The 13,821-nt window shown below is 43.0% G+C and overlaps 1 long non-coding RNA gene across 1 annotated transcript in view; it reads left to right on the plus strand.

Moving 5' to 3' along the window:
* The window catches only part of LOC110295921, a 29,748-nt gene extending 16,146 nt beyond the window's left edge, over positions 1-13,602 (plus strand). Inside the window, exons 2-3 of the long non-coding RNA XR_002378138.1 lie at positions 12,898-13,176; positions 13,417-13,602. This is a non-coding gene — a long non-coding RNA (uncharacterized LOC110295921). The remainder of the gene's footprint in view (positions 1-12,897; positions 13,177-13,416) is intronic.
* Positions 13,603-13,821: the final 219 nt, after the last annotated feature.

Raw genomic sequence — 13,821 nt, forward strand, 5'->3', positions numbered from 1 at the left:
TTGCTTGGGCCACCCACATAATGCAGACTATCCCTTCCCACCATTACTAGACCAGTAGTTTTCATTCCCTTGAGTCTGTGGTCTCTTGATTAATGAGCCTCTTTGAATGTACTTTCAAGCATAAAATACACTTTTCCAGATGTGCACAGGGCAGAGGTGAGCAAATTCTTATCTTCTGTAACCAGTATAAAATGCTATATGAACTATACTAGTTTTTTTGTAGGAATAGAGAAATCACTTATTAATCATGTTTAGCCTCAAGTCTGTTTTTAGATTGCAAAGATATATTAAATTGACCTCTCATAATGCCATACTTTTACCATTGATTATTTGAGTCCAAGAGCGCAGAATTCATTTATCCATTTCCAATATTATTGTATTTATAGTTTTACGTTCTTTCTGCCTAGTGAACAAATTTACAATAGCCACCATGTAAAACATCGTTTCCTCTTGATTAAATTCAACATTTATTGAACCAAGTGCCTAACATGGCACTAGACGAATTGGGCCATCTGTAGAATTAATATTCTATGTCACTATATGTGAGTATAAGTTTGATGAATTGGGCAGAGTTGAAATTAGAGCCCTTTCTAGAAAATGTGGGGAATCCATTCATCAACACCTTCTGGATATTGTCAGATATGAGCTATTCTGACCGCACAGTCTCATACAGTTCCCGTTTCTTCACCTCCTTCCTTGTCCTGAACCTTAGCCAAACACCTTTTGGAAATCCAGATGAATTACACTACTATTTCACATCCATGGAGTCATATGTTTTAACAAGGAAATGAGCTTAGATCCCATACCCATGTACCTGTTAGAACCTAGTCCTAAGCTACGCGTGTTACACCAGGTGCACACACTTCTCTCTCTTTCTTTGTTTCTTTTTGTGTTTCTCTCTCTCTCTCTCTCTCTCTCTCTCTCTCTCTCTCTCTCTCTCTCTCTTACTTCTCTCTCTTTCTCTCTTTCTTCCTTCCTTCCCTCTTTCCTTCTTTCACTTTTTTTTTTGAAATAGAATACTAGCAAATAAGAATTAAAAATCTCTGAAGGTAAAAAATAAAAATCAAATAGGACTTTGAATTGTTTCCTCTTAAAGGGGAGAGTTTGGGGCTGCTGAAATTGATAACAGGATTAAAACGGGTTGTCAGGAAAGGGTATCAAAGAGATACTTTGGAGAAGATACGTGAAGAGCTTGTATTTACAGAGTTGTGATTCTCCATGCATCACCGAGGGTTTGGTCTCGGTGCTCAGCAGAAGGCTGCTCGGTGCGGTGCGGTGCGGTGCGGTGCGGTGCGGTGCGGTGCGGTGCGGTGCGGTGCGGTGGCCTGAGATGCTCCTTAGCAAGGAGGCCCTTTCACGGCTTCACTCAGCCAGGCAGGGAAGTGAGGGCAGCTTTGAGGAATGTGCTGAACTTTGCAAGAGGTGATTTTCCAGCTCTGGGGCAAGTGAAATTAAAATGTCTTCAATGTATGTGATACTCTTACTTCTAAGCCTTATGGTTTAACGCGTTGGCTGGAGCAATGTTCTGACAAAGCGGGTGGTGAGAGACTTAACGACATAAGCAGGCAGTTCAAGCACGCCTTTTCTCCTGCTCACTGGAACACACTATGGTCCCCACGGTGTGAAGAGGCCCACAGCACTCTGGCTGCTAACTTGGGTGGAGCCCTGCCTGCCTGCCTTCTGAAACCCTGCTAGTCATCTTTTCCTTCCAGTTGCCAGAAACATTTTTCTGCTGTCTGCTCTTCAGATGTGTTGACGACGTCCCTTATCTCTAGAATGGGAGGGACTCTGCTGTATGAGGCCCTCAGATGTCGTTCCTGCCTTACTATGACCATTGCTCTACTTTACTCTTTTTGGACTCTTGGCCTCCAGATGGTGTAGCATTTCATGGTCATGTCCAGTCCTCGTTATCCACCATTGCTTGCTACTATTCACTATTTAGATTTCCTGGCCATCATCCACTTTCCCCAAATGTCTTTCCCAACTGCTCTTTGTCTTTCCCCACATTGTGGAGAGAGCAGTTACATTTGACATTACTTGAGTGATAATAATGCTCTTAAACAACACATAGTGACAGCTGGGGATACAGTTCAGTGGGTAAGAGTGCTTGCTGTACAAACATGAAGACCTGAGTTCAAATCCCCAGCTGGTACAACAGCTGGGTGGAGCTGTGTGTGCCTGCAACCCCTTCACCTGGAGATTGAGACAGGCAGGTCTCTGGGTGCTCACTGCATAGCTTGCCTGGACAAAACAGTTCCTGAAAAGAAACCATGCTGCTGAAGGGTGTAGACTCTGCCAAGGTGGATTCATCTATGCAAATTTCAAGGAGTGAGCAAATGTTGGGGTGCTGTAGGTCTTGAGTCTAATTACAGTTAGTCTAGGGCTTCATTGGAAGCTCTTCATTGCCCAGCTCTGTGTCTGACTTAACATCCTTGTGACTATTATGTGAAAAAAAAAACATTTTTTTTGGTGTATTAAGAGGCCACTAGCTTTTGCTAACCCCAGAGCTAAGAGCATCATCAGACAGGATCTGAGGACCAAAGTGATGCAACGGGGCTGTGTGTTTTAATATAAAATGACCCCAAGGAAAAGTAGGTTTCCTTCTTGACCAAAGTCTATGGTGTGTGTAGAGGGTGTGGGGAGGGCCCTTTGCAGCTTTACCTGTTCTAGAGGCCAGAAATGCCATATGTGTTTTGGTGGCTCTGGTCTGTTTTCTGCTTCCTAAATGCCTTTGTGGCGCTCTTCATAGGGGGTCGTGTTAGAGCAGAAACAGTGTTTGGGTAAGAGAATCAAATCTCTAATGTTCAAGGTGAGCTGTTCCTTCACTTTGGTTAAGGGGAGATTCCTACGAAGTGGAGTCACTTTAGCCATGCTAAAGAGATGGGGGCCGCAGGGGTACTTTTCCCTCTCAGAATCCCAGCCCCTAGTGCAGTAGCCGTGGACAGCAGCCGTACAGAAGTGACCAGTCTGCTTACTCTTCAGAATTATTTAGCTAAGCGGTCTGGCTTTTCCCTCTTCCTCCTGCCTTCTCCTCCTCCTGGTTTAAGAAATATTCATTGGTCTTTTCTGTCAAACATTATACAACTTCTGTTTATGACAAAGAACTCAAATCTTTTATCCCTCCCATCTTGTAAAAACCTTTATGCAAATGTTCTAATCTCCCACCATTTAGCCTTTGTTTACAAAGACTCTCAGAACAGGCAGTGATTTAAGTGGCTTCCCACTTCTAAAATTAGCCAATCACAAAAGACTATGAAGTCAAACCCCAGCCTATGGCGAAATGAGGAAGTAACCACCTACATTAGAATTAAACCTAGTGCCTTTGCAGTCTCTGTGTGCTTCTCTTCTGCTTTTGTGAGTAGCAATTTCTTCTGACCAGAAGTTTGCCTTGTCAAGGCTCTTGCTTTGTCACCCTGGATGTGTTTTTAATGTGGACAGAAGCTGAGATTTTACACCTTGCCTCCTGTGGGCTTTCTTTTAAACTCTAATAAAATTGTCCTTGAGCTTAAGTTCTTTTGACGAGATTAAGAACCCCAAGAGGGGACCCCAATTTCCTGGTAGTCCACCCACTCACACTCCAATATTTTTTGAGATTTCGTGAGACTCATATGAGAGCTGAAAATTGTAATCAGTTTCTTGAGCTCTTTCTCCTCTTTAGTGTGTCAGCCACCACAGTCAGTTTCCAGTGAAATGGGTACTCACAGCTTTATGAGCAGCAGGCAGAGCAGCAGACCAGGAGGCAGTGTATTGAGAGTCCCTTTCTGGAGGGAATAATCAGAAATGTCATTCTAAGTAACAGAGAGGACTAAATCTTTGTAGAGATAGAGTAATTCATTTTTAGCCCATTTGAACAAAATGCTCTGCCCCTAAGCAAAATAATGGTGACTCTTAAAGAATACATACTTGATTGAATTAAAAGCTAAGTTATTATGGCTTGGCTCTAAAATGTCCCCATATGATGCTTATGAACCACATACATGCCTGGTTCCCAAGAAGGTCATAAGAAGGTGTCAAATCCATTCTGGAACTAGAATAACCAATGGTTATGAACTACCATGTGGATGCTGGGAGCAAACCCAGATCTTCTCCAAGACTAACAAGTACTCTTAACTAGTCTTGTTATTTGATTATTTTAAAAATGAAATATTTTAAAATTATATATTTTTGTATTCATCCCTACTTTCCTTCTGTCCTTCTCAGATCCCCTGTATAATGTTCTTTCCTAACTTCAACTTTGTTTTCTTCTTTCTTTTCCTTTTCCTCCTCCTCCCCATCCTCCTCCTCCTCCTCCTCCTTTTAAATAACTCCTGAGTCTGATTGGTGCTGATCTTATGTGCATGGGTTTGTGGACATCTGTTACAGCATAGTTGAATTTATTTGATTTTGAAACTCCTTGAGGGGCTGAGTGTGTGGCTCCGTGACAGAGTGCATGTTTAGCTTACATGTTTAGGATTCAATTCCTAGCAATGCAAAACAACAAAAAAATAAAGTTTGGAATTGACTGTTAATTGACTTCTAATGGAAACTTTCAGGAATCAAAACACCATACATAGAGCAAGTTCCAGAAGTTACTCCAGCAAGAACAGTAACTAAACCATGCAGGAATGTAAACATCACACACAGACCAACTCCCAGACGTTACCCAGAGAGAAGATCAGGAGCACCAAGAAAGCCATGGGATGCAGAAAACTGAGCAAAATGACGAGAAGCCACATAAGAGAGAACCTAACACAAACACTCGTGAGCAAGCTATCTTATCTATCAAAAGTAAGTGTGGGCTGGAGACATGACACGGTCCTAATGAGTACCCACATCATGGAGTTCAGAACTGCAGGTAACTCCAGCTGCAGGGTATCTGAAGCTCCCCTGGCCTTTGTAGGCACCTACAGGCATGTGAGCAAACATACACATATGCGCATAAAATAAAAATAAAAGAAATCTTTTAAAAATATTAAATAAGTACTCAACAGGTTTTTAGAAACTATGCTGTCAGAGATAAGGAGGGTTTATGCTTTGAGTGTAAAGACTCCATGGGGTAACTTCATGTGATGCTATGGTATGGTTTTGAAGTGTACTATATAAAGGCTCATGTGCTGGGGACTTGGTCTCAGCTGGCTCCACTATTTTTTTTTTCTTTTTAATTTATCTTTTCTATATATGTGAGTACACTGCCACTGTCTTCAGACACACCAGTAGAGGGCATCAGATCCAGTTGCAGATGGTTGTGAGCCACCATGTGGATGCTGTGAATTGAACTCAGGACCTCTGGAAGAACAATCAGTGCTCTTAACTACTGAGTCATTTCTCCAGTCCGGTTCCACTATTTTTGATGCAGTGGAAGGTCTAGGAGGTGCATCGTACTTGAAGGAAGTAGGTCACTGGGTGTAATTCCTCACTGATATCTTGCCTCTGTCCCCTTCCCATCTTTCTGCTTTCTGTCTGTCATGAAGTGTAGAAACTACTCGACCACACACTTCTTCTGCCATGATGTTCTGGCCAAATACAAAGAGGCAAGACACATCATGGATTGAACTCTTAGGAACTGCAAGCCAAAGTCTTTCATCCCTCAAGTTTATTTGTTCCAGGCAATGCGTAAGTAGCTGGCAAATAGATTTTCCTCAGTGTGACTGGGCATTAGCCAACCAACTTGATCTGTTTATTTATAAGCCTGAATTTAAAAACAGACTAACAAAAATTGGAAGAAAGGAGAGTTCTTTCTCTCCATCTGAGTGCTTGAGTGGGGACATCTGTTTTTTCCTATTAGGTCAGGGTTTATTTGTTTATTTTGTTTGTTTGTTTTTTGCCACTGTGATGACAGTATAGCCTATAGAAGGAAATATTTCTTTTTTTGTTTTGTTTTTGTTTTTTTAGCCTGTGGTTCAGTGAATAGTGGGCCAGATATTCCTTTTTGGTCCAAGATGAGGCACAGCATTATGGTAGGGATTATGTGGCAGAACAAAGTTGCTCACCTCATGACAGCTGGGAAACAGTATGAGAGAGAATGACAGGAAAGGGCTAGAATAAATTATTCCTTTCTAAGAGTTCCTCCAAGACATTTTCCTCCCAGTAGGCCTCTCTTCCGGGTTCCTACCCTCAACACCAGCAGTTATGAGTCCATCAGTGGATCGGCCATTGATGACATCAGAGTCTTTGTACTGTAAACCTTCCCTTGAACACAGTGGCACTGGGACCTTCACTCTTAAGACAAGTCTTCAACACGTGAGCCTTTTGGTCTTTGGGGGGTTCAGGCTGAAACTATACCACCTGCTCTCATGGATGTCTAGTTTGTAGTTGGCCTTTTGTGAGAGTTCTTAGCCTCCAAAACAGTGTGAACCAATTACTTATACCATTACTCGGGAGACAGTAATATAGAGTAACATTAACACTAATACTAATAGAATAGAGGAGGCAGCATTTACCTTAGATCTTGAAGTTGGGTGGAGTCTTAAATGTGGGGAATGAATGAGCAGGAACCTATGAACAGAAAGCTAGATTCTTGATGCACAGTGAATAGACTGTTTTTCTAAGAAATGCCAAGTCCCAAGTGGTCTTTGGCCTACAATCTTGATATATATATATATCATCAATGTCTTTCAGTTTGGCAAGTCTGTATATCCTGAAAAAATAACAATGTTGGAAAAGGTCAAAGGAAGGGCACCTTAAACCATCAGAAGGGCAGAGGCACCTCGCAGGATATGATAATAGGCCAGAAAATGAAGGGGTTTCTAACTGTACTGACAAAGAGAAAAGCAGGAAGGCATTTTGAGAGACATATTAACTCTTAAAGGAGTAAGGAAAAGGTAAATATGAATTAGTTCACCAAAGACATTTTTACTTCAGTGGTGTAATCAATAGATGACTGAAAGTCTTACTGTTTTGGATGAAAAGCAGCAGTGAGAATAAACAAAAGCCAGTGCTACTTTTCCATCTCCGCTGCATAGGAGCTGTGTGGCACCACCAACAGCTACCAATAATGATAATAGTAATTGGTTAGTGAATAAAAAAATCTTTTTTTTTTCACCAGTGACCTCATTGACACCATGTCACTGCGCCAAGCTACTTTATCTAGTAAGTATCACAGTTGAGCTTTGTAGAGTCGTAAGGAGAACTTGGTCTTTTATTTAATTAAATTTACTTTAATTCACTCTTAGATTTTGTTATATTGGTGACTGAGTCCAGGGCTTTGTACATTCTAGAGAGCACACTATTTTTGAGTGGTCCTAGTCTAGAGTAGCTTTCTTTCCCTTCCTCTTCCTCTTCCTCTTCCTCTTCCTCTTCCTCTTCCTCTTCCTCTTCCTCTTCCTCTTCCTCTTCCTCCTCCTCCTCTTCCTCTTCCTCCTCTTCCTCCTCTTCCTCTTCCTCTTCCTCTTCCTCTTCCTCCTCTCCTCTCCTCTCCTCTTCTCTCCTCTGCCTGGCCTTGAACTCACTATGTAGCTAAGGGAGGATGACATTGTACTTCTGACCTCCTGCATGATCCCCCTGAGTGTTGGGACTACAGATGTACACCCCTTTGCTGAGGATCGACCTGGGGTTTCTTTTTATTTTTCTTTTTATTTTTTTAATAGATATTTTCTTTATTTACATTTCAAGTGCTATCCTGAAAGTTTCCTATACCCTCCCTCTGCCCTGCTCCCCTACTCACCCACTCCCACTTCTTGGCCCTGATGTTCCCCTGTACCTAGGCATATAAAGATTGCAAGACCAAGGGGCCTCTCTTTCCCGTGATGGCTGACTAGGCCATCTTCTGCTACATATGCAGCTAGAGACATGAGCTCTGGGCGTACTGGTTAGTTCATATTGTTGTTTCACCTATAGGGTTGCAGACCCCTTTAGCTCCTTGGGTACTTTCTCTAGCTCCTCCATTGGGCACCCTGTGTTCCATCCAATAGCTGACTGTGAGCATCCACTTCTGTGTTTGCCAGGCACTGGCATAGCCTCACAAGAGACAGCTATATCAGGGCACTTTCAGCAAAGTCTTGCTGGTGTATGCAATAGTGTCTGCGTTTGGTGGCTGATTATGGGATGGATCCCTTACCTGGGGTTTCTCGTATGCTACACAAGCACTCTCCAGACTCTAGATGACTTTTTTGAGCTGTGGTGAGACAGCTGTTGTTCAAGGAGTGCTGCAGAGGAGGTGATGGTGTCACCTTGCAGGTGACCATGGGGGCATTCAGAAGGCAGGAAACTTAAAGAGAGCAGTATTGGCCTGGGACCAGGTTGAAAGTGGACTGGACACACAAGCAGGAAAGAATTCCTTAACTTAAAAAAAAAAAAAAAAAAAAAGCATGGGAGTTATGCCAAGACATGCAGCTTGGTCTACAGGCTGCAATTAAGGGTAAACTTTAAAGAGGAAAATGAAATAGAAGAGAGTTTGGCCCCCCTTTGAAGCTGTAATGACATAATTTGCATGTTCAGCTCCTAAGCTTCCACCATGCCTCAGTAAAATTATGTCCTTTCCAACATGGAGGCAACAGACGGGTCACTACAAGAGAAAAGGGGAGGACAGCATCACAGGGCCACAGCATAGACAGGGATACAAAGAGGACCTCAAAGCTTGAATCTTTTATTGAAGGAGCTTTGCTTACTCATTTGCTCTCTCTCTCCTCCCCCGCCCCCATGCTGGGAATGGGACATGCCAACACCTTTGAAAACTCTGTGATTTGCTTCCCCATCTCTCAAACGACTACGCTGGGGCCAGAGTGATGACTTAGTGGTTCGGGGTCCTTATTGTTTTTGGAGAGAAATCTGAGTTTATCTCGTAGGTTCCACATTGGTTGGATCAAAACTGTCTGCAGCTGCAGCTGCAGGTGACCCAGTGTTCCCTTCTGACCTCCAGCAGCACCTGCGCTCACACGTGCATGTGCTCGCACACAGATACACACATACGCACAGAATTTAAAAACATAGATGTTAAATGAGTAGACTGTTATATTTCCATCACAGGTAATTTTTGAAAAACTGTGAGTTTGTCCTCCGACAGAGGACATCACCGGCCCTTCCTAGTCAGGTGTCAAGATACCAATAGTATGCAAATTTGGGACTAAACTTTGGAATGAAACATTGATCTGTGCCAGCTGTAGTTACAAATTCGGCAAAACCTACATATAATTATTCAAACCACAAATCTAACTCCATCTTACATGCAAACAGGAGCTTACTGTATAGCTTTAATAGAGCCTAAGCATCCTAGGTATAGGGCTTTGCAGGTTAGTGTTCTTCAGGACTGTTGTTATTGTTTGGAGATTTCTTTAATTTTATTTATTTATTTACCTATTTGTTTACTTTCATGTAGCCCAGGGTGAATTTAAACCCACAATTCTCTGAGTTTTAGAATTGTGGGCATGTGCCGCCATGCCCACCCAGAGCTTTAAAAAGCTGTTTGTACTGTTTCTATTGTTATGTTACAACACTGCTAGAAATCCTTTGTTGTGAACATGGCTTATACTCATCTTAGTTTGTGTTCCAGCTGATGAGTCAAAGCACAAATCTCATATTTACATATGGATCTGGCTATTCCACTACCTATACCTATCTATGTCTGTCTTCCCAAGTGTTTTCCTACTGGGATACATACCATTTATACCAACCATTTTCTTTGTATTTCTAATTCATGTTTTTCTTGAAGTGTAAGCATAGGCTGGATATATATAGTTTATACACACACACACACACACACACACACACATATATATATATATATATATATTTGTGTATCCACAGGTGTGAGTGTGTGTGTTGAAGCTAGAGTTTGATATTGGGTATCTAACTCTGTCACGCTCCATTTTCATTTTGAGACATGGTCTGTTGCTGAGCCTGAAGCTCACTGATTCAGCAAGGCTCGTTGGCCAGTAAGCCCTGGGGATCCTGTGATTCCCATATCCTCAGCTCTGGGATGATAGGTGGGTAATGACATGGTTGGCTTTTTATGTAGAGGCTGCAGATCCAAACTCAGTCCCCAGATCCTCTAGAGTATATTACTTTTCAAAACTTACTTAAATCACATTGTATTACTACTATGATTTTTGCTTGTGCATGTTTGCATATGCACATGTGTGTGGGTGCATGCACATGCCACCAACACATATGGAGATTAGAGGTCAGCTTGTGAGATTCAGATCTCACTTCCTACCACATAGGTTCTAGGACTCTATCTCAGGTCATCAGGGTAGGGTAAATGCCTTCATCCTCTGAGCTATCTTGCCAGCTTGAATTCATATATTTCCTTAGAAATTAGCTTGACCTAAGGAAATTAATAGTGTATATTGACTATACATCTCATTTTAGGACTTAACGAAATGTTTGCTGTGAAATGGCTTGGGCCTGACAGGATAGGGAGGCACTGACCAAAGCTGCCAGAGTGGGCAGGGATCAGAAGTGTGTGTGGAACAGTAAATGCCCATCACCCCACATCGCTTCCCTCCCTGATCTGAGTAAAGGAAAATTACAACCAATTTAGGCCAAGGAGGGTCAAAGGGGTGAGGGAGGACCTTCCGGAGTTGACCACAATGCCCCAGAGTTTTCATCTTTGGTTTTTGAAACAGAAGTTTCTGAATTCATAATACCAGATGATCTGAAAGAAAATTCACAACAAAATCCAGAACCTTCTGGGCTTCTCAGGCAATAGGGAAGGGATTCCATGTGCTGAGAAGGAGACGGTGTTAACCGATGTCAGATGAGATCAAAGACAGCGTTCTTCCCTCTGCAGACTTGACAGAGCGGAGGCAAAGCCACACATGCAAAGGACATGGGTCAATATATTCTTTGCATGGAAAGGTTTGGCTCTCTTGGCATGAAAGTTTTGTGTCTACAACAACCTAAATGGACCCAAGGAAGATCATACTTAATGAAATAGGCCAGATACAAAGGGGGCAAAAGCTGTCTGGGTGAACGAGGAAGGAACGGAAGACAGGCGTCCGGGGTGCAGCAGGAAAAGACTCAGAGTTTATGTATAGTTTTTATTGTATTAATGAAAAGGTTAGGATGTAATAGCAGCAATGGCGGCATGGCATTATTTGTGTGCACAATACCGTTTAATGTACACTCCAAATGACTGTTGGATACTATAGTATGTATATCTTGTCTGAAATAATTAAATTAAAAAATAAATCTTACCTCAGAAAAAGAACTCAGCTTCTAAGTTCTAATCCAATCTGTGCCTTGACTATGCAGATGTCACATTGTTCCCGGTCTCTCCTCACACACTCTTCCCAGCGGTGATCCATACTGTGAACACGCCTTTCTCGTGGGGAAAAGAACAACAGAAATCTTCCCCATTACACGACTCTCAGATCTTTAAATCCTATTTTTAGAATAAAGCAGAAAAGTCTATTTGCCTGACATATATGGAAGTTTATCCAAACACATTTTAATAAGTGAGAATGGTTTTAAGCTCCTATTCCTGTCTCTGTTCCTTTTTCACAAGCAGGCTGATTTCTTTGGGCAGTCGGAGGCTGTGGTGGATCACAGACCCAAGTATGCACAGGGTCATCTCTCCAGTCCTTCTAGATGTTTTTAAAATGAAAGCAATCAATCAATCAAACAAACGAACAAAATGAAAAAACCCAAACTTGTCGCTTTCCACATACTTTTTTCTTACCAGATTTTTTTTTTTTTTCTACAAAGAGGATTTTACCACGTCCATGGGGAATGGAAAAGGTATCAACTGATGCTGCGTAGATGGTTAGTGGTTAAGAACACGGTGCTGTGGAGGAGGAGGACCCAGGTTTTGGTTCTTTATGTGGTTGGTGGCTCTCAACTGTCTATAACTCCAGTTCCAGCAGATCTGACACTCCTGACTCTGAGGGCTCCTGCACACTCATGGTGCACATATGCCTACCCTGCCACACCCACACGTGTTCTTCTTTCTCTATCATTCCCTTGCTCATCCTGACCTCTGCCTGAGGTTCCACGTCTCTGGCCCTACCTGTAAGTTAAAGTCAGGGCTAGTGAGAGGTTAAGGACATCTAACCTGACTATATCTGTGCACACATGGATGCAGTTCCTGCAGAGGCCAGAAGAGGGCATCAGAGGCCCTAGAACTGGAGTTACAGATAGTTGTGATCTGCCATGGGTGCTGGGGATAGAACCTGGGTTCTTTGGAAGAGAGCTCTAAGCTGCTAACTCATTTTCTCCAGCCCCCTCCAAATCTCTGATTTGGAGAGATTGTTTGGAATGAAATTTCTGCCTTCGAAGTTTATTTACTGTGTGAATGAAAGATGGCCCGGTCAATCTACTTGGGGAGGCAAACAGATCTGTGCCAGGTATGACCAGAACTTCTAGGACAGTTCTCTGCCAGGTCAGGGGCTGACAGCAGGTTCCTCCATCTCCAGATCACCCTGACAGATGCAAGAGAAACTTAAAAATACAAACAAAGCAAACCAAAACAAAACCCACCCTCTCGGGGCTATAAAGTTGTATTTTTTATTTTTTTAAAAATTTTTAATTTTATGGGAAGGACAGAGTGCCCACAGACACACTGAGCAAATGTTTCTTCTGCCGGGAACATGGCCCTTGATGGTGTGTGCAGGTGGGGGAGCCAGAGGAAAGAACAACCCAGAAAAACCCACGTGTGAGACTAGAAGGATAAGTGGGTTTTTTCTTTGTTTGTTTGTTTTCTTTTTTCATTGTAATTTTAAGAACTGTAAGAAAACTGATGTGTGACCACCCATGAGTCATTGAAGGCTTGGTTCTGAAATGTCAGAGGGATGGGTTTAGAGTCTTTCATGAGGAGAGACTAGCATTTGGGAGGCTCAGAGAGAGCACTGACTGCGAGGCTGTGTGAAATTTCTAGATGACTTTGATGAGGGCAGGTTGGTCTGGGCTGAGAGGCTTAACAAAGCCAGGGTACAGAGGAAAGGTGCTGCGGTAATAGTCTATTTTCTTCTCAACCCCCTGTAGTGGCTAGATAGCCTGCTCACAGGATCTAGGTCCCGTGTCACTTGGATGTGACCAACTGCCAACAGAGAGAGGAAAGACAGAAGCAGCTGCTTAAAAGCCAAGCCCGGGGTTTGGAAGTTGTCTCTAAGATGGCAACAGGCTCTTGGATCAGACAAATCAGCTCTTTTGGAGAAAAAAGCCTTCTGCTCAAACACGGCAGGTATAAAATACGGAGGAGGAACTTCATAGCTCAGAGCGCAAGTGTGACTATTTCCCCACCAGCCCAACCCACTGCTCAAGGTGATAACCCTGACTCCCCTGTTGTGATCACTGGCAAGGGTGGGCTGTACTGCTATCCTCTGTCCTTAGTAAAGTTGTCCTGGACTCAGTCTGGATCTTGCTGGACCTCTGACTCCATCTTGAGTGGCCTGTGGGGCATCGTTAGCCGAACTGGGTTTCTTGTGGTCAAGGAAGATACAAAAGAGCTGGTGGGGTGGCCACGTCAAGGCCTGGCTTGTTCAGGGAACCTTCTCTCACCAGGAACCGCGGGAGGCCTGACCCCGGTGCAAGGCCACATGGAAAAGCTGGCAAAACAGCCTGCCATCGGCAGAGCACAGGAAGCGGTTTGCTCTGTGGCTACACCACCCATGTGTTACACAATGTGATACGACGGGGGAGAAGTGGCTTTCTTCCTCTTCCAAATTAAAATAGCCTTTCCTTAACGAATTAATTTTTCCTTAAATTTAAGCTTTTTTTTTTTCTTTTTCTTCCAAGTATGAAGAATGGTCTAGAGAAACTTGCCTGTTGGCTGGCGAAATAAACAACGTACTAAGGTTGGAGGGGGGGTGGGGGGGAGACATGGATACGTTGACATTTCTTTCCCTCAGCGCTGAGGGTACACAGAGACAGACAGCTTGTTTCATACTGGTCAAGAGCATGTGGCTT

Source organism: Mus caroli, chromosome 6 (assembly GCF_900094665.2).
Source record: "Mus caroli chromosome 6, CAROLI_EIJ_v1.1, whole genome shotgun sequence".
Classification (NCBI taxonomy): Eukaryota; Metazoa; Chordata; class Mammalia; order Rodentia; family Muridae; genus Mus; species Mus caroli.